The sequence below is a fragment of the Palaemon carinicauda genome, chromosome 19, assembly GCF_036898095.1.
Source record: "Palaemon carinicauda isolate YSFRI2023 chromosome 19, ASM3689809v2, whole genome shotgun sequence".
Lineage (NCBI taxonomy): Eukaryota > Metazoa > Arthropoda > Malacostraca > Decapoda > Palaemonidae > Palaemon > Palaemon carinicauda.
Window position 1 is genome coordinate 117077754 of NC_090743.1, and position 18636 is coordinate 117096389.

At 46.7% G+C, this 18636-nt stretch overlaps 1 long non-coding RNA gene across 1 annotated transcript in view; it reads right to left on the minus strand.

Annotated features, from left to right (window-relative positions):
- Positions 1-227: 227 nt before the first annotated feature.
- The window catches only part of LOC137658762 (uncharacterized), a 52616-nt gene continuing 34207 nt past the window's right edge, over positions 228-18636 (minus strand). Inside the window, exon 2 of the long non-coding RNA XR_011047411.1 lies at positions 228-655. This is a non-coding gene — a long non-coding RNA (uncharacterized lncRNA). The remainder of the gene's footprint in view (positions 656-18636) is intronic.

Consider the following 18636-nt stretch of genomic DNA (forward strand, 5'->3'; position numbering starts at 1 on the left):
GTTGAAAACAAAAATCCAGTAATACACAAAAGCAGCGTGACACCATGTCCTGATGTTTCAAGTCACTTGTGTGAAGTGTGTAATATATTTCTGGATCTCCGTTTCCAATTGGCACATGACGTAATGTGGCTCAGCCTCTTTGGTGTGAAAGTAATTAGGAGTTTTGTTTGAAGGGTAAAATCCCTTCAAAGAACAAAATCTCAATGTCTTGCTCATCACATCCACCAACCATAGATACTCTACATCTCCAGACATGGATATCCACTTCATTGCATATTCTTCTGGTAGATTATTTCACTCCAACAAACTTTTCTCGCTTGGGCAAAATCTTGGCATGATTTCATCAAACCTTCTGCAGTGGGGGTGGGGGGGAGGGGGTATTTTTCTTCATATGGTCCATCTCTTCAAATTTCTTTTGCATGCTTTACCAAGAACTCCATGTACATGATGGTAGTATGCAGCACATCAATTCAAGCGGCTTACGATGATCTTGACCGGATACACTAATGTAGCTTTTATCAACTCTTTGCTTTTAAGGAAATTACACCATCAGCAGTGGAAATAGTTTATATGTAGACTACTATGTTAGGACGTGCATTTCAAACATGTTCCGCAAATTGTCTAACTCTTCTGGTAATTTTGTTGAACAACAAACCTGCAAAATATGATTTGGAATAATTTCTCAGTCTTTAATAGAAGTTCCTTATTTAATAAAACATTTTACCACTTTTTTGAAACTTGTGTATATAAAAACGTAAAGTTAAATTCCACAGCATATTGAGTTTTATGATAAAAGAATTCTATATAAATTAACATCGGGTCAAAGAACCATGAATCTAAAAAGGCAAGGATGCCCAAGTCAAAGAACCCTATATAGTTAGTAGCCTACTCTGGATATTTTCTGCTTATCCCACATAATATTAATCAATTGATATACATTAACTTTATATGTCTAGAAAAACTTTCAAATGCACTCTAACTTTTTTTTTCTAGGAATTTTATGAAAAAAAAAATTCATAATGGGGCTCAGCAAGAAATCTTCACAATACAAAATCAAACTATTGTTCTCTAGTCTTTGGGTAGGGCAATACCATGGTCTTTAGGGCGATAGCCTCTGTACCATGGTCTTCCACTGTTTTAAGTTGCGAGTTCTCTTGCTTGAGGGTACACTGGGCATGCTATTCTACCTTTTTTTCTCTTCCTGTTGTTTTTATGAAGTTTTTATAGTTTATAGTTGATAGATCTAATCTAATGTTAATGATCTTAAACAAAATCATTTTGATTGTTATACTTCTCTTTTAGTTAATTTCCTTTCCTCATTCCTCAGAGCTATTTTTCTGTGATGGAGCCATTAGGCTTATAGCATCATGCTTTTCAATCTAGGGTTGTATCTTACCTAATTATTTTGGCGTGAATAATTATGGTAATAAGTTGAGGAGAAACCATTTCACAAGCAAAATATGTAATTTTACAATTAATACCTTCTGTAACTAGATACAAAAATGAGATTGAACCATAAGCTAACCATCCATTAATAAGTCAATTCCATCAAGTAATGTTGGGAATTCAATTTAACCTACATAATTTACATCCCAGGGTTGGCAGCGTTTAATTAAATATTCCAATTGTCAAGATTTAGGTGTGAATGGTAAACAAAATACATAATTGTATTAAAAGATTATCTAGAAGCTAAGTCTCACTGGTAATACAATAATGTCCTGGTTTAAATACTGCTCATAAATGGTGAGCAAGGGACAAGGCCCTAGAGACTGACCATGTATACATATAATCAGCGCCCAAGCCCCTCTCCACCCAAGCTAGGACCAAGGAGTATCAGGCCATTGCTGCTGATGGCTGAGTAGATAGATCTATAGGCTCTCCCTAACTCCCCATCCTTAGCTCACAAGAATGGTGAGATTGTATCGACCAAAGGAACTAAAAAGTTTGAGTGGGATTCAGTTGTCAACATAAGACTTTACTAGACCAAAAATAATATCTACCTACCATTGAACTTCTGCAAATTTTGAGAGGTAGCTGACATCCAGAAAGAAACAAAAGGAGATTTTTTTCTCATCATTACTCCTTGCCTGATGAGGGACTTTATAGTAGTGTTTGGTTGGTACTATTAGGGTGCCCTAGCCCAAGGGGCATTCCCCCATCTTCCACCACAAATGAAACTTCATATGTCAACTCCCCTACTGCCGCTAAATCAGCCATCCCAAGGTAGCAGTAGGGCCTATCGGAACTGCATGAAAATTCTAACTTTTGAGAAATTGAGGTTGGAATGAAGAACGGCAGCAACAAATATGACAAATTCAGAGATAATTTATATTTTTCCTTAACTAATACAAACCTAGAATTATTTATTTGGATCATCTTTTGGCAAAGCTGGAAGGTAGCCATTAAACTTTAATTGTGAGGTGGCAACCCTGCCATAACCACTTGAGTGGGTAGGCTGGGGGGTATCCAGCTACTTCTCTATACAGTATACTCTCACAGCTGTGAGGTACATCACTTTTGATTGCAGGCAGGACTTCTGGGGGACAGGTGATGGCAGCCCAATTTATATATATGACTCCAGGTTTGTATTAATGGAAAAATACCCTCAAGCAAGAAAACTCTACCCCAAGACAGTTTAAGACCATGGTACAGAGGCTATGGGACAATGCACGACCAGAGAACAATGATTTGATTTTGGAGTGTCGTCCTCTTAGAAGAGCTGCTTACTATAGGTAAAGAGTCTCTTCTACAATTACCAAGGGGAAAGTAGCCACTGAACAATTAAGGGATTTTGACGAAGGAAAAATCTATTTCTGGGGAGAGACCTGTGGCGCCCGGCGAAAAGTCCTTCTTGTATACCTTTTCTGATAAAAAACCTTCCAATTATACCAGAGAAAGATAAAAGCATGGAATGCTGAGGTTACAACCCTTGCGCGAGCACCTTTTGGGTGTCGTGTATAAAGCATGGCGCGTGAAATCCACTATTCACAGGTTGTCTTCCATTTAGTTAATTCCTTCGCCAAAGGGATGGGCCGATACAGAGGCCCTAGACACATCCCCATCGCCGCACCACCCACGCCACGACGCGAGCGCCATCTGAACAACATCCTTCTGTATTGGCCATGATGGCTTGGAAAGGAAAGGGTGGGATCGTGTAAAATAAGGGGAAGGGTTTCGCCGGGCGCCACAGGTCTCTCCCCAGAAATAGATTTTTCCTTCGTCAAAATCCCTTTTCTGGGTCGAACCTGTGGCGCCCGGCGAAAATGTACCAGAGAATGCCTTCCAAGCCCAACAATAACTACTAATTTAATAAGGGGAGAGAAACAACACCATGTAAAGAAAATCATATATAATTCAGGTAAGTAGGCATAAAATATAAACTAGCCACAGGTCATAGTGAGAGTAAGGATAAACAAACATGATAACAAGGAAACCTCTGAGTATCAGAGGAAAACATGCAACAAAACTGACATGGCTAAGAATATCCCAACTTAATAACAAGGGAAAACAATAATAGTTACAATCATATTAACCTAATATGTAATACACTTAGGGCTAACGAACCACCAAGGAAGCGGCGTCGTGGTGCGAGTGGCGGGTAGGAGGGAGAAGAGAAGAGATGGATGAAAGGAAGAACAAAAGATCAATGGGGAGAGATAAGGCTCCCAGCTGCAACCGTTGGATATTTAAGAGCCTGTAAGTTCTTTAGATAGTGGCGTTTGAAGACCATAGGAGATTTCCAACCCGTGTACTTCTTAAGGTTATCAAAGTCCATATTCTGGAAATAGTTGATGGAGGTAGCTATCGATCGGATATCATGAGCATGGGGAAATGATCCCGGATTGGCTTGTTTAATGAAGTATAGGATCTGTTGCCTAATGCCACGTATGGAAATGGTACCTCCTTGTTCTCTGATAAACAAGGGGCCAGACGATCGGGTAGCAGTCCTGGCTAAAAAGGCCCTGAGAGTGGTGACCGGACATAGAGAAGTATCTTGGAGAAGAGGAATAATCTTCCAAGGGGACCACCTATTTTGTGGGTCCTCGTTCTTAGCTAGGAACGCCCTGTCTGGTGAAAGAAGTACCTCACCTGAAGGGAGGAAATCCATGTTCTCTGAGTTTCGTGAGAGAGCTGCTAGTTCTGAGATTCTGGAACCCGAGGCCAAAGCTGTTAGAAATAAAGTCTTCCTAAGAAGAGTGATATAAGAGCAGGATTCGTTGTCCGTGTCGGAGGCCAGTTTGAGGACATCATTTAGAGACCAAGAGACCTTTTGAGGACGGACCGAAGGTCGAAGCCTAGCACATGCTTTTGGAATAGATGAGAAATAAGACTCCGCCAGGTTAATGTTAAACCCAACCAGGAAGACTTTCCTCAGAGCTGACTTAATGGTGGTTATAGTGCTAGCTGCTAGGCCTTTGTCAAAAATGGACCTAAAGAAGGAGATGGCTAAATTAGGAGTCATAACCGAATGGTCTGAAGTCCTTAAGAAATCCGCTAGTTTCTTAACCGCCGAATCATATTGGCGAATCGTTGAGTCCCTTTTGTCTGATTCTATAAAGAGGACATTATCTGGGTCGATGTTTGCGTCCCTACGTGCCGCAAACTTCATGAAATCCACAAAGTTAGGGTTTTGGCTATCCTTGAGGAATCTGACACAGTCCGTGTTTGGACCACCTGGGTCAGTTTGGGGAATGGGATCCGGAAGGGACGGAGTTTCAACTCGAGGAGGAGAGGAAACCAACTGCTCTTTGGCCAGTGAGGTGCCACTAAAGCTACTGCCCCGTTGAAGGAGCGGAGTTTGTGCAAGACTTTCAGTAGAAGATTCACTGGAGGGAATAAGAAGATCTTCTGCCAATGGTTCCAATCCAGGGTTAATGCGTCCATGGCATAAGCCTGAGGGTCCAGGTTCGGTGTCACATAACACGGGAGTTTGTGATTGAGTCGGGTCGCGAATAGATCTACCTGGAGACCTGGAACCAGCCTGAGTATCCACCGGAAGGAGTGCATGTCCAGGGACCACTCCGATTCCAGTGGGCTCGTCCTGGATAATGCGTCTGCTATCACATTCTGGACTCCTGCTAGGTGAGTTGCTGACAGGAACCAGTCTTTGTCGGCTGCCAAGGTGAAGATAGTGACCAGGATCTGATTCAGGTTGGGTGATTTGGACCCCCCTCTGTTGAGGCAGTGGACTACGGCCGTGCTGTCTGAGACTACTCTGATGTGGGTCGACCTCGGAGGGGAGATTCTCTTCAGGGTCAAGAACACCGCCATGGCTTCGAGAACATTGATATGGAACTGTCTCATGGCGGGTGACCAAGAGCCCTGACACATCTGATGTTGGGAGTAACCCCCCCAACCCCTCAGAGACGCGTCGGTATGAATTGTCACTTGTGGAGAGGGGAACTGTAGAGGAACCGACTTGGAGAGGTTCCTCCGATCGGACCATGGTTGTAGTCTCATTTTCAAGACAGAGGGGATCTTCGAGGTCTTGTCTCTTAAAGGTATTGTCGCCCTCTTTCTCCAAACTCGATTGATGTCTTTGAGTTTGGCTTTTAATAGGAGATCGGTCAGTGAGGCAAACTGGAGTAGGCCGAGGACTCGTTCTAAAGCTCTTCTGGACACCTGTTTGTGTTTGAGAAAGTTCCTGACCTTGGAAGCTATCTCCCTCACCTTCTTGGGAGGAAGGGAGAGCTTGTGCTTTGAGAGGTCCCAACGGATGCCTAACCATTCGAAGAGGCTTGATGGTTGTAGGCGGGACTTCCGGAGGTTGACTTGGAAGCCCAGTTTGGCGAGAAAATGGAGTACCTTCGACGTAGCTCTTTTGCATTCCTGGTGCGACTGGGCCCAAATGAGCCAATCGTCCAGATAGGCGACGATTTGTATCCCTTGGTGTCTGAGTTGCTCGAGCACCGTCTCCCCCAGTTTCGTGAATACCCTGGGGGCAATGCTGAGACCGAAGGGCATGACTTTGAATGCGAAGGCTCTCTTGCCGAGACGGAAGCCTAGATAAGGAGAGAAGTTTCGAGCTACTGGGACATGATAATAGGCGTCGGTAAGATCGATAGAGGTGGTGACGGCCCCACGGGGAAGTAAGGTCCGTACCTGAGAGATAGTCAGCATACGGAACTTGTCGCAAAGGATGTAAGAGTTGAGCTTCGACAAGTCCAGAACTACCCTCAACGCCGACGAGTCTTTCTTCGGGACTGTAAACAGGCGGCCTTGGAACTTCAGGGATCGAACCCACTTGATTGCTCTCTTCTTGAGTAACTCCGCAGTGTACTCTTCCAGGATGGGAGTGGGTCTCTGGAAGAAGGTCACCGGTGGAGGAGGGGATCCCTGTGACCATTTCCAACCCAAGCCCCTTGATATTATGCTGTGAGCCCATGGACTGAAGGTCCAATGATCCCGGAAGTGATAAAGTCTCCCTCCTACCAGCATCACATCATTGGGAGGGAGTGAACTTAAGGCCCCTCCCTCCACGGGAACCCCTTGCTCTGGGCCCGCCGCGTTGGCGGAACTGTCCTCTACCTCTGGAACTCCCTCTTTGGTATCCACGAAAGGAACCGGAGGGTTCGTAGGCAGGGTTGTATGCAGGTGAGGGCATCCAAGAGGGGTTGGGCTGTGTACCAGGGGGAGCAGCGAGGTAGACTACCTGCTGAGGAGGCGCCTGTTGTCGAGAAGTCGAGGCCGCGGAAGGCTGTGGGGACGAGGTACCCCGGGCCGCTTTGTAAGGACTAAACCTCAGCTTCTTCTTGAAGAATGTGTGTCTCTGGGGTTCGAACCTCTTTTTGGCTGAGAGACCCCACCTTACCTGCAAATTCTGGTTTGCCCTCGCTGCGTCCTGAAGAACCTTATCCACCTCGGTCTGAGGGAAGAGGGTCTTACCCCAGCAGGAGGAAGCTATCAGTCTGTTCGGCTCATGCCTGATGGTGGCCTCCAACAGAACGAACTTCCTGCAACTAACCCGTGCTGACCAGAAGTCATGGAGATCTATTTGGTAGGATAGCAGCTGGTTCTTTGTGGCGACTCTGAACAGCGTTTCCTCTGGGTAAAGAGATGCAAGGGACTCCATGGAGGTGATGGATTGGAGGGACCTAGCAAGTCTAGTACGGGTCTCGAACTCAGTTTTGAGAAGACTCTCTATTAATCTGGGAAGCTTCTCAGAGAAAAGAGTAGAGGCACAGTCCGGGTCTAGTTTCCCCACCGTGAAGGTAGAGGCCGCAGCATCCCAGGCTGCCGAGGAACCCGGAATAAGCAAAGAGGTGGGGTCCGTCTCCTTGAGAGCCGGCATGGAAGAGCCTTCTTTGATGGCCTGTATAGTCAGCTCTGTGACTTTGTCTATGAGCGGCAAAGAGATGGAGGCCGCTGTCGTAAAAATAGTGTAGGAACCCTTGTGAGGGGTGAGCTTGGAGTTAATACACCCCCACTCTGATAGTGTTCTGGCCCAGATAGCCTGGGCCTGCTCTTTTGGAAATATGACCGTTTCCTTCGGTACCTTGTCCATACGGACCAATGCATGTTCCTTTAACCGTACAAAACCATTGAACGGGAATGCTAGGCCCGGGGGATAGAACTCCAGGTCCTCTAGAGGGCGGGTGCCCATGCCCTCCAGAGTTAGGGAGCCATCTACGAATGGAGCATGCAAAGCAAACCGCCAAGGATTGTTTTTATCGAAGGGCGGCAGCTTCGATGCGTCTGGGGCAGAAGGGGGAGGGAACTGAGTTCCGGGGCGGATCAGAGTAGCCATCATATCCTTAATCTCTGTTATTGCACCAGAGTGATGTTGAACTTGATCCCTGACCAATCCTTTGATCAGTTGGATGGGGAGGAGATCAGCCCAGGGTACCTGAAAGTCACCCGTTGGTTTTTTCTTGGATTTGGTAGACTTAGACTTCTTAGGAGTAGTGGTTTTACGAGGAGCAATATGAATATCAGGAGCTGTCGAGGGTCCGGGGACCGGTGACGTTGATACTGGCAAAGCTGAAGTCTTATAAGTTCGAAGTGGCTTCACCTTGGGTCGTACGGAGGCAGAGGGATCCCGAGGAGAAGCCTTAGAGTTATCAAAACCTAGAAAGGAAGAGGTAGAAGAGGGAGTAGGAGAGAAAAGGGTTTCCACCAACTCGGCACCACTTACCTGCTCGTCCCTGGGTTCTACGTCTATATCCAGACCAGCCATGTCCATCGGTACGAGGGTTTCGTCCTCCACGGAAATGGTAGCCCTGACTTCTTCAATTAAAGGGGCAGCAAGGTCAGGAGAGACTGCAGCAGTAGTCGAGCCTGGGAAGAGACGGGAGGCCATATCCCCATCGAGGAGATAGGGTGCGCCAGACGGGGCATTCCTGCCAAAGCCCGACACCCACGGCCGAAGAGTAGCCCTTGCTGACCGAAGAGAGACATCATCGGCCTGTAAGATTTGCAGTGATTAGTGATGGAGGAGGGGGTTTGCCCTCCTAAATATACTGTGTATATCATATTCATGTCTATATTAGTGTCTGCCAACGAGAAATAAGGAACAAAGGGAAAACCCACTTACATCATCATTCAGCAGAACTGACGACAACTCGTAACAGAACGAGCACAAATCCGGGAACCACACTGGGTATTGGGCCTGTCCCGGTTCCTGGATAAAGGGAATGGAGCAGTGAGCATGAGACCGGCAGAGGTCATGCCCAACGGGGTCGCTGAACGAGGCAGAGCATCCTTCAGCAGTACAACGGGCCTTCTGTAAAAGAAAGGAGACATGAGTCTGGTGATGCTTGAAACTCTGATAAGGGATAAAAACCTATTATTTTAGAGTTCTGGCACTCACTGAATTACCTAAGCACCCATATTGCATTGACCAAACAACTAACTATTAACTTTAAGTTGATACTGCCCCATACCATTGTTGGCACTTTAAAATTCAATTGTCTGTATATTTGTAATGCACCCAATGTCTGTTAATGACATAAGGATAATAAGCTTAAAGTAATCCGCCGACCTCCAAGGGTCGGGGAAGCAGTGACATGCCCTTAAAATAAATACAAACACCAGCCTTAGCTAAAGGCAAGGCAAATATAAGTGTGAAGTGTATGGGCGACCTCCGGTGAAGCCGGAGCTCCGGTGAGGCCGGATCGTAATTAAATGTCCTGAATAAAGGAGCCTTAGCTAATTAGCTAAGGCAACTTTAAGTGTGAAGTGTTTGGGCGACCTCCGGTGACGCCGGAGGATAATGAGATGCCCTGAATAATTCAATTGTGGCTAATAATTCAATTGTGAAAGATAAAAAGCTAAGTCGTAGCTAAAGACTAAAGCTTAGATTATAGTAAAGCGTATTTACGATCTCCGGTGAGGCCGGAGGGAGAAGAAAGGTCCTGAATAATTATTGTGAATAACAACACAGTTGTAATAACAAAGGCTATTGTGGATATGGCCGTGGCCTGAGACCGAAGTAAGGGCCACCGGAGGGTCGTATCTAAACAATATGAAGCCCGTCCCATGTAGTAAACAATATAAATATAACAATAGAACGAAAGTTATTGAGAATCCCTCGTGGCGGAGTATAACTCAAGGCGGAGTGGAAAACGTTCATAACTACTCCCGAGCCGTAACGGGGAGAGGACGAAACACGGACCAAAATAACGCTAACAATTGAAAAGTCACGAAAAATAAATAACTCGTAAGTTATCATCCACCCAGAGGGGGAGAGGTGAGGGAGGGAGAACCCGCTGAACGCACAAAACGGAAAACGGGAAATCCGCTCCCCCACCGGAGCTAAGAAAGAAAACGAGAGAAAGGGGTAACTCGTGACTGCGAACAGAAAACGGGGACCCCAATCTCTCGCTCTCTTGGACACAAAAACAGGACTAAAAATCACAAAACACTATTACAAACGTATAAAATAAAAATGTACATCCATATAACACTACGATCGAAGAATAGCATCCGTTAAAACTTAAAATAAATAGCACAGTCGAGACGAACGCCTCGGGCGGTTACTAAACAAAAACAAAGCTAAATCGCTATCTCGTTCGTAGGCTGGACTTACTAGCAAAAAGTACCATGAGCATAAATACACAAAAAAATAAAAATAAAAATAATAACGGTTCTAAAGGCATAAGGCCAGGGACTTAACCAAGAACCTAAGTGACAGAGTACTAAACGGGCAGATAAAGATGAATTCCCAAACAAGTGAACAAACAATGGCCGCCATGAAAGGCCAGACGGGAATAATAAAACAGACTATACTGGATATAAAACACAAGCCCGGTACAATAAAATACTGTCAAAACAAACTATGGTACTTAACATTGGAATGTGTGAAGATGGAGCTTCGGACATGACAAAATAAATCCACGATAGATAAAAAAGACCGAGAGCACAACAAAACCATTCAACACTTTGAATTCCAAAAAGAAGGATGGTGTTCAGATGGCGCTCGCGTCGTGGCGTGGGTGGTGCGGCGATGGGGATGTGTCTAGGGCCTCTGTATCGGCCCATCCCTTTGGCGAAGGAATTAACTAAATGGAAGACAACCTGTGAATAGTGGATTTCACGCGCCTTTGCTTTATACACGACACCCAAAAGGTGCTCGCGCGAGGGTTGTAACCTCAGCATTCCATGCTTTTATCTTTCTCTGGTATAATTGGAAGGTTTTTATCAGAAAAGGTATACAAGAAGGACTTTTCGCCGGGCGCCACAGGTTCGACCCAGAAATAGTGCAGTAGTTAACCCCTTGAGCGAGGAAAAATTGTTTGGTAATCTCAGTGTTGTCAGGTAAATGAGAATAGAGGAGAATATGTAACGAATAGGCCAGACTATTCGGTGAATGTGTAGGCAAAACTGGCCGTAACCAAAGAGAAGGATCCAATGCAGTGCTGTCTGGCCAATCAAAGGTCCCAATAACTCTCTAGCATAGCATCTCAATGGGTGACTGGTGCCCTGGTCAACCTACTACCTGCCCCAAGAAGTTGCCACCTCTGCCAAAGGCGCTGTAAGCATCCTCCCACAGGTGGTAGATGAAGAGGAATGCCATTCCTAGTGGTAGTGACCACCTCGTGCATTTACCTTTCCTCCCTTCTTTCCTCTGAATGACTTGGTCCCTTTCTGGCCTTTAGATGGAAAGGGCCACTCAGACACCTTTGTAGATCCTGAGGGCCTAGAAGCTGAAGGGTGAGAAAAGGAAGGTACTTGCCGAATACGAAATGACTGGGAAGGTCTACCATAAGGCCTCCACGTCATGGCTCTATGGAGGAAACGCTCAGCAGCCCTCTCAATCTCCTCTGGGATGGCTCTGGAATGGAGAGAGAAGAACTCACAAGGGTGGAGTTCCTCAACCGGGAGACTTCCACCTTCAGCACTTATTTGTAGAATTTCCCGATGATGGTATTACTTCTCTTGAATATAGCATACTCCCACAAGTTGACAACGGTGATGCAACAGGAACTCTAAAGTTCAGGTACTCGACAACAAATAAGACTCCTTCGAGAGATCGTGGGAGCAGACCATGAAGCCCAAGGATCCTAGCCATAGATCAAGCCACAAAGCAGCCTGCATGGTGTACTTCGCGCCTCTCTATGTTAGGGAGTTCAATTGCCAAGAGGTAGGCCCTAGAGAGGCGAGGGTTCGAGTCGTCAGAGACTTTACTGAAGGGTCGAGGGACATGGTGTAATGAGGTTCCCCTTCAATCTCATAATAATTCCTTTGTAAGACAAAAGGAAGTGGAAGAGACCAGGAGGTGGAACCTGCCCTCAAGGAACTGGAAGTAAAGTTCCGGCCATCTGAGCGATAGGTTTCCTTTTGGCGGCTGTCAAGCCTTTAGACAAAGACAAAGCAGCACTGGACCTGGAAGGCTTCTGGGTCTCGAATATTTCATCGAGAACCATGTCCTACCCCCTCCTGGGTGGAGGAACCAGGAGTAGACAGCTTATTAATGGCCCTCATACAAGCAAGGACCTACAAAAAGGTGTGCTCCGACTCAAGTCCCTCTTGCTCAGTGGTAGTTTGGACTAGCTGCCTTTGGAAGATTCTTATCATCGGAACCCAAGGGGTCGTCCACTTCAAAGCTCACGTCCAGAGCCTGGGGTAGGTCAGGGTCGTCAACAATGTCGCTTGAGGGACCCCCCACAGGGGACCTTCTCTGTGCCTCAGCCATACGAGCTTACCTTACCGTAGCATTCCTGGGTTTCGTCTAGGTGTCTTTCGACACCCTATGCACATGACGTTCCTCCGCGGTCTTAGGAGGGGGAACTTGCGAGGTTTTTGAGGCACCCAACAAAGCTTTGACAGCAGGAGCTGAAGGCTCTTCCTCTGGAGGAAGTGAGGAAATTGGACGTTAGTTCGGAGGCACTACCTCAATTTCTTGAGGACTGAAGGGATGGATGATTATCTCCCTGGCCGAGCCTATGTCCCTACTCGTCCTAGGGTGGATGATGATGGTGTGAGGTCAAGTTATGCCTCTCATCTTTCTCTTCTGCCTCTTGGTCATGGTTTCCCTTGCATTCACCAGAGTAAAGGGTAGGTTGGCCGTGTAAGAAATAGATCAAGGACCTTCGGCACGCAATCGGGATGAAGGTGATCTGAAAGCCTTGTCTAACACTGATCTCCTTCTAGGATCTAGACTCCCAATGGATGAACTCGACGAGGATTCCAAAGGAATCCTAGGGGGTTGCTTTGACTGGAGCAGTCGGTGGTTGGGGCGGTGGAGGAGCCACACCCAAAGACTTCCGCAGGGTGGAAAGAGAAATGCTCACCCATGCAGGAAGCTCAGAACTTCTAGGTAAGTCATGGGCTTCCCTTGGAGGTCTAGCAGGAGAACATCCCCTGGGGGGATGTCCAGAAGGAGCCTTAGTCGACGCAAATGAGTTTCTGTGGCAGAGGAACACTGTCGTTCGATGGATGAGGACGGTCCGGACTAATAGGAACATTTGCAAGCCTATCAGGAGGCTCCTTGAAACTTTCTGGAAGGGATATCAGCCTGCCGCTGCAGATGGTAAAAGGTGGAGGCGGAGGCGAAGGTGTTGGTACCGCACTTGCTCGCGGTTCCGACACATCTGCTTGCGAATTGCTAGCGGAAATCCTCTATTTGCTCGCAAAATCGCGAGCTTCACATGTCAATGGCCGCTATTCACGAGCAGAAGTGCTTGCAACAGGAGCACTAGGAGACACACTAGAAGAGGAAGATCTAACGCCTTCCTGCTGCCGCAAAGAAGCACCTACGTCCAACAAAGTTGAGAGAAGAGGCCTTCGAGTAGGAACAACCTTGAGCGTTTGAAAACGCATCACAGCGGAACATGTTTCCAAGCATCGAATAGGCGAACGCTTTTTTAATACTCCCCAGGCGGTGCAAGGCACTGGGGGTTTAACTGGACATCTGTCTTAGAGATGGTCATTCTCATGATCAGGTTTCGTACAAGGTCGTTTGGGAGAAGGTCAGGTTGAGGGCCTACGCGCTGATGGGCTGCGGGAATGCCTACCTCTACCTTTAGACAAGGAATGTCTAGACATTGATCATGAACGGGAGCGTCTAGCTCTCATTCGAGAATGGCGTGAGCGTCATAACTACTTAGCTCACGAACATGAGCGTCGGCCTCACGAACGTGAACGTCGTTCTCGTGAACGGTGCCCTTGCGAGCGTGAACGGTGCCCTTGCGAGTGTGAACGCCGCCCTCGTGAACAGTGCCGTCACGAGTGTAAACGCCGCCCTCGTGAAAGGGAGGGTTGTCCTCACAAGCGTTGTTTTCGTGATCTAGATCGTAGATCTAGAATGTGAGCGTCTAGACGTAGATAAAGACTGTCCTCGTGATAGTGCCGAGCACTATAGCGAGACTTCTCTGTGTTAAGAGGACCGCTTCAGAGGAGAGCATAGTCTCATGAGCACGAAGCTCTATAGCGTGAACGCTTTCCCTGAAGATGATTTTCCTATCGTCACGAACAGCGATCAGGGGAATTGTCCAAAAAGACGATGCGATGGCGATGCTGGTGGTAGGAGCGTTGGTCCCCTGATGATCAAACTCTGCAACCGGTTACAGGACAACGAGGTCTCAGGATGTCTAGTGGAGTCGTCGTCAGCAAGAGGCTGTCGGAGAGGCAAACACGAGCAATCACCTCGTCCGCGAGTGAAAGGTCCTGGAGAAGGCGACAGATGAACTTCACACAGTTCCAGAGTGTGAGATGTTGACGGGTCTGGAGAAAGTTCCTTACGAGCACCGTGCTGAAGGAGAAGCAGAAGTTCTTCCTTCGAAAAGGGTCCCGAAATCCCTGGGGTTAGCCACATCTGCACAACATCTGAAAGGGAGAAAGGCTCCCTGACGGCTGGAGGTGAAGTTGCTCCTCTAGGGAAAACAACAACCCCTCTCAAGTACCCCAGGGGTGCCAAAGAGTTAGTGTGTCTGCGCTCCGACTTGATCGTCCCTTGAAAGAGCGCGAACAAGGAGGAGCACACCTGAAAAGAGGAAGAATATCAAAAAGTCCAATGACAGTCTGGGGAGAGAGAGGACACATCCGATCTCTACCGAGCCAAAAGAAAAGTGACTTGTCTCACAGCTGTGAGAGTATATATAGAGGTGGTTGGGTACCTCCCAGTTACCTTCAGGGTATCCGCTCAAGCAGTTAGGCAGGGTTGCCACCTCGCACTGTAGTGGTTTGTGGACTGTGGCCAGAAGTAGCACGCAGACTGCCTAGTGTCTGAATGCAGACCACACTCCGTTTCACTGCACAAAAAGAAACGGTGGAGTACTCGGAAATCTGCGTAAAAGGTAAACCATCAAGGATGAACTGGGCACTACCCCTTGATTTACTACTGGGCAAGTGGATCCAGCTCGAACATTACTTCCCTATTTTTATGTTCCTGGGTTCCCCATCTCTCTCCGCAGCACTATGAACGGAGTCCTAAATAAGAGGAGCAGTATGCTTTCCATTTAAGATTTATTTGTATACGTTTCAGTAAACTATAAGAACTTTAGGAGAAAAATGTCATCAAAACCATATATAAAAGAATCAAAATTGGTGGCTGAGAAGGGGACATTGCAGGGGAAGAAAAAATGACAAATTCGTAGATAATTTGTATTTTTCCTAACTATACAAACCTTAATTAGGGGTTATACTTTCGGCGGAGCTGAAATGACGAGCCATTAAAATTTAGCGAGGGTTAACTACCCACACCGCTAGTGGGGGGGGGGGGGGGGGGGAGCTTGCTACCACTCCCACTCACACGCCTGTGATTTAGCTCACTTTGCTTAGAGGTAGGACTTCAAGGGGGATAGGGCTGGCGGGTAAGTTTGTATAAATAGCTAAGGTTAGTTTAGTTAGGAAAAATACAAATGATCTACAAATTTGTCATTTGTTCCGTAACTGGAATACAAACCACGCTATTTATTAGGGGTGACTCACCCATTAGGAAGGGTGGAAGTCCCGACCAATCTGGCTTTTGGCTTTACCCGGGGGCTCCTTATCCGAGTATATTAGTACACAAAAATAGGAGTCCCTGCCCTTGCTAAAACCTTGCTACGCAAGGTCCGCAGACTACGCAAGCAGTGTGTTGAGACATGCAGAAGTGTGACTGTCTAGGTAAAGTTATTCCGAGTCTATTGTAGGAAAAACTGATGTAACCTAGACTTTTCCAATACCACCTCACCAGGGTATGGGGACACAACAGTATTAGCTTAATACTAGGTACTGTACACAAGGGAGCATGGTTTACCTGCAGTGGTTTGAGGTCAGCTTATGCAGAGAACCCAAGATGCTGCTTTCCCCATGAGAGGGTAGGATGAAGAAAAGAATAAGAGACAGTCAAATCTTTTCATTCACGCAGACTAAAACCAGGTAACAGTGCCCTCAACCTTCTGCTACTTGTCCAATAAGGAACTTGAGGTATACAACCAGCTGTTGTGCAGCCAACACCGGACCAATAGAGATCGTATCAAGTTCCTGTGGATCACGTCTTAAAGGAGAAAGGTTGTGAAAGTCACCTGGAGCATTCACATTCTTTCTTGTAAAACCTGCGTCACAGAGTAATCTACTTAGCTATGCCCTTGACATCGTGAGTCGTCATGTTGAGATGATGTTTTGGTGATCCTCCTTTAGTCTCTCCCAGTGCTGATGACAAGAGAAGGGACCCGGGTCGGCTGTTGCCATTCTCTTAAGGTAGAGTCTCATAACTTACCCTGGGTGCAGTAACGGATAATCTGGATGGTCCGTTACCGAGTGGAGACTTGTGTAGGGTCCGTCACCTCTGGAGACTGTATCTGGCGACATACTCGGGGACGAAACTGAACATAGCCTTTCACCCTTCTCATTAATTGGCCATGCCAAAAGAGAGACAATGAAGTTCCTTGACTCTAATGGCTCCTGTCAGAATGTGTAGGAACATTGTCTTCTTAAACCAGGAGAAAATTTATTGCCTGGTGAAGTGGAATATAAGGAGGTCTCTTTAGAGACCGGAGAATTTGAACCATGTTCCGAGAGGAAGGTCTCAATTCCGACTGGAGAAAGGCAAGTTTTAAGTCCATATGAGTTAGGAAAGGTCTAGCGATGAGAGGATGTCCCTTCCTTTCAGTTTGAAGGTGAAGGATCAAGGTCGAGTGATCATCTATACCTGTTGAAACTGAAAAGGGGGTCTTTTCCTCTTGCATATACTCGAGGATTCCACTATTGCTGGAAGAAGTATTGAGTGAGGAGAGACACTTTCACATGACACCAACCACACAAGATGTTATACTGCCTGGTAGACTGATGCTGAGGAATTCCTCAGATATCAAGACAACCTTTTTGCAACTTATTGTGAAAAGCCTCTGTGGGAGGAGGTACTGGGTAGTCTCCAGGCGTACAATCATAGCAAAGCTATAGCTTATGGTAGGTGTGGAAGTGGGCTGTCTGTGATGTGGAGAGGGTTCTCTTGGAGAGACTATCAGGAGCTGCAAAAGGTTTAGAAACCGTTCTGCCTAATGTCATAGCAGAGCTAGGAGAGTCTTTGAGAGGCTGACCAATGTTCTAGCCTTCTTGAGTGCCCTTCTCCAGACAAAACAGGGACGAGATGTAAACGTCATTGTTGTACCCACCGTTGGTGCCAGAGCGCCTTGGGGTCTAGGGCTAGGGAGCAACTGTAGCCCGAGATTCAGGAGCGTTGCGAACAGATCCCTAGTTGGAGGACCCCATAAAGCCGAGACTTTGTTGGCTACAAGGTGATCCAAAGATCATTCGGTATACCTTATCTGAGATGTTGTGCACAGATTGTCGGCGAGCACATTCCTCTAGTCTGGAATGAAGCAGGCTGATAGTGTCACCGAACGGAGTTTGGCCCATCTTAGTGTTTATACAGTTACATGGGAAGAGGCTGCAAGCAAGTTCCTTCTTGCTTGTCGATGTGACCCTCTATGTGGTGTGTGGTATTGTCGCCCATCACATCACTGAGTGGTCTGTTAGGAACTGATGAGGCTGCTGAAGGACCAGAAAGTTGGCCTTCATCTAAGAGATTTAAGTGAAGGTAGTTTCGGACTCTGTCCAGAGGGCTGAGGCCGTGTGGTGCAGCACTGTGGTCCCTCCTCTCTTCTTTTGATGTGTTCAAAGCACAGCATCAAGTCCGAGGGGTGGGGAAGGATGAGAAGGTTATACCTCTCTGTAGATTCTCGACTGACACCCATCCCTTGAGATTCGTCCAAACTTCTGGTCCCATGGGGGTCAGAATGTCTGGGGGATCGAGGCCCTGATTCCAATCGGACTCAAGTCACTCTAGGAGGGGAGTTCTTCTCGTTTTGAGAAAACTTTGTGGAGATTGGTGTCTAGAATCATTCTCAGATACACCAGTCTTCTGTGAGGGAAGTAGGGAAGACTTCCACAGGTTTACCTTGATCACTGGATCTTGATAAAAAGACTTCATTAGTTCCGGTGCTAATGCAAGGTTGCCACCGAGTCTGCTAAGGTCGGTCAGTCGTCCCAAAACGGAGGAGACAGAAGCCAATCCTGTGAGACCAGGATGGGTTTAGCGGAAAGACCGAAGCACAGCTCCCTGAACTGGTGTTTCTTGTTTGTCTAGACTGAATCTTCCAACCTTCCTAGATGGATCGTTTAGGCCTGGAAGTATGTGTCCTTTAGGTCCAATGTGCAAATGAAGACCTGAGGTCTTAGCCCTTGTCCGAACTCCAACATGGTGTGGACATCGACCCAAAGGGACAGCTCCTTGCGGATCCTTTCGCATGGGAGATTGTTGATGCTGGGGTCTTGACTCCTGGCGTAAAGGATCAGACACAATACCCTGTGTAAGGATTCTTCCGAGAAAGAATTCCTTTAACTGACAGAAGGAAGGCAATGCTTACCCCTACCATGCGTCCTGATGGGATTCATGCTATTCCTTAGTGCGCCAAGCCAGCAGTCTTCCGCGCGTGCGGATAAGAGGCCCCTCCTCTTGATTGCAAAGTCACACACACAAAAATAAGGTAAAACATATAAAAATGAGGATAAAGCCTTATCTGGTTTGTATTGCAAATTTTCTAATTGTTAATATTAAGACGAGCCTTTTCTGTCAAGGTAGATATTTTTCAGAGAAAGTTCCAGGCTTGTGACCTAAGAAAACTTGAAGCTTAAAGGAAAACCCTGCAACACTGTATTTCATTATCTGCATAAACAGTCAGACGGAGCCGGGTTTGGACATTGACAACGCTC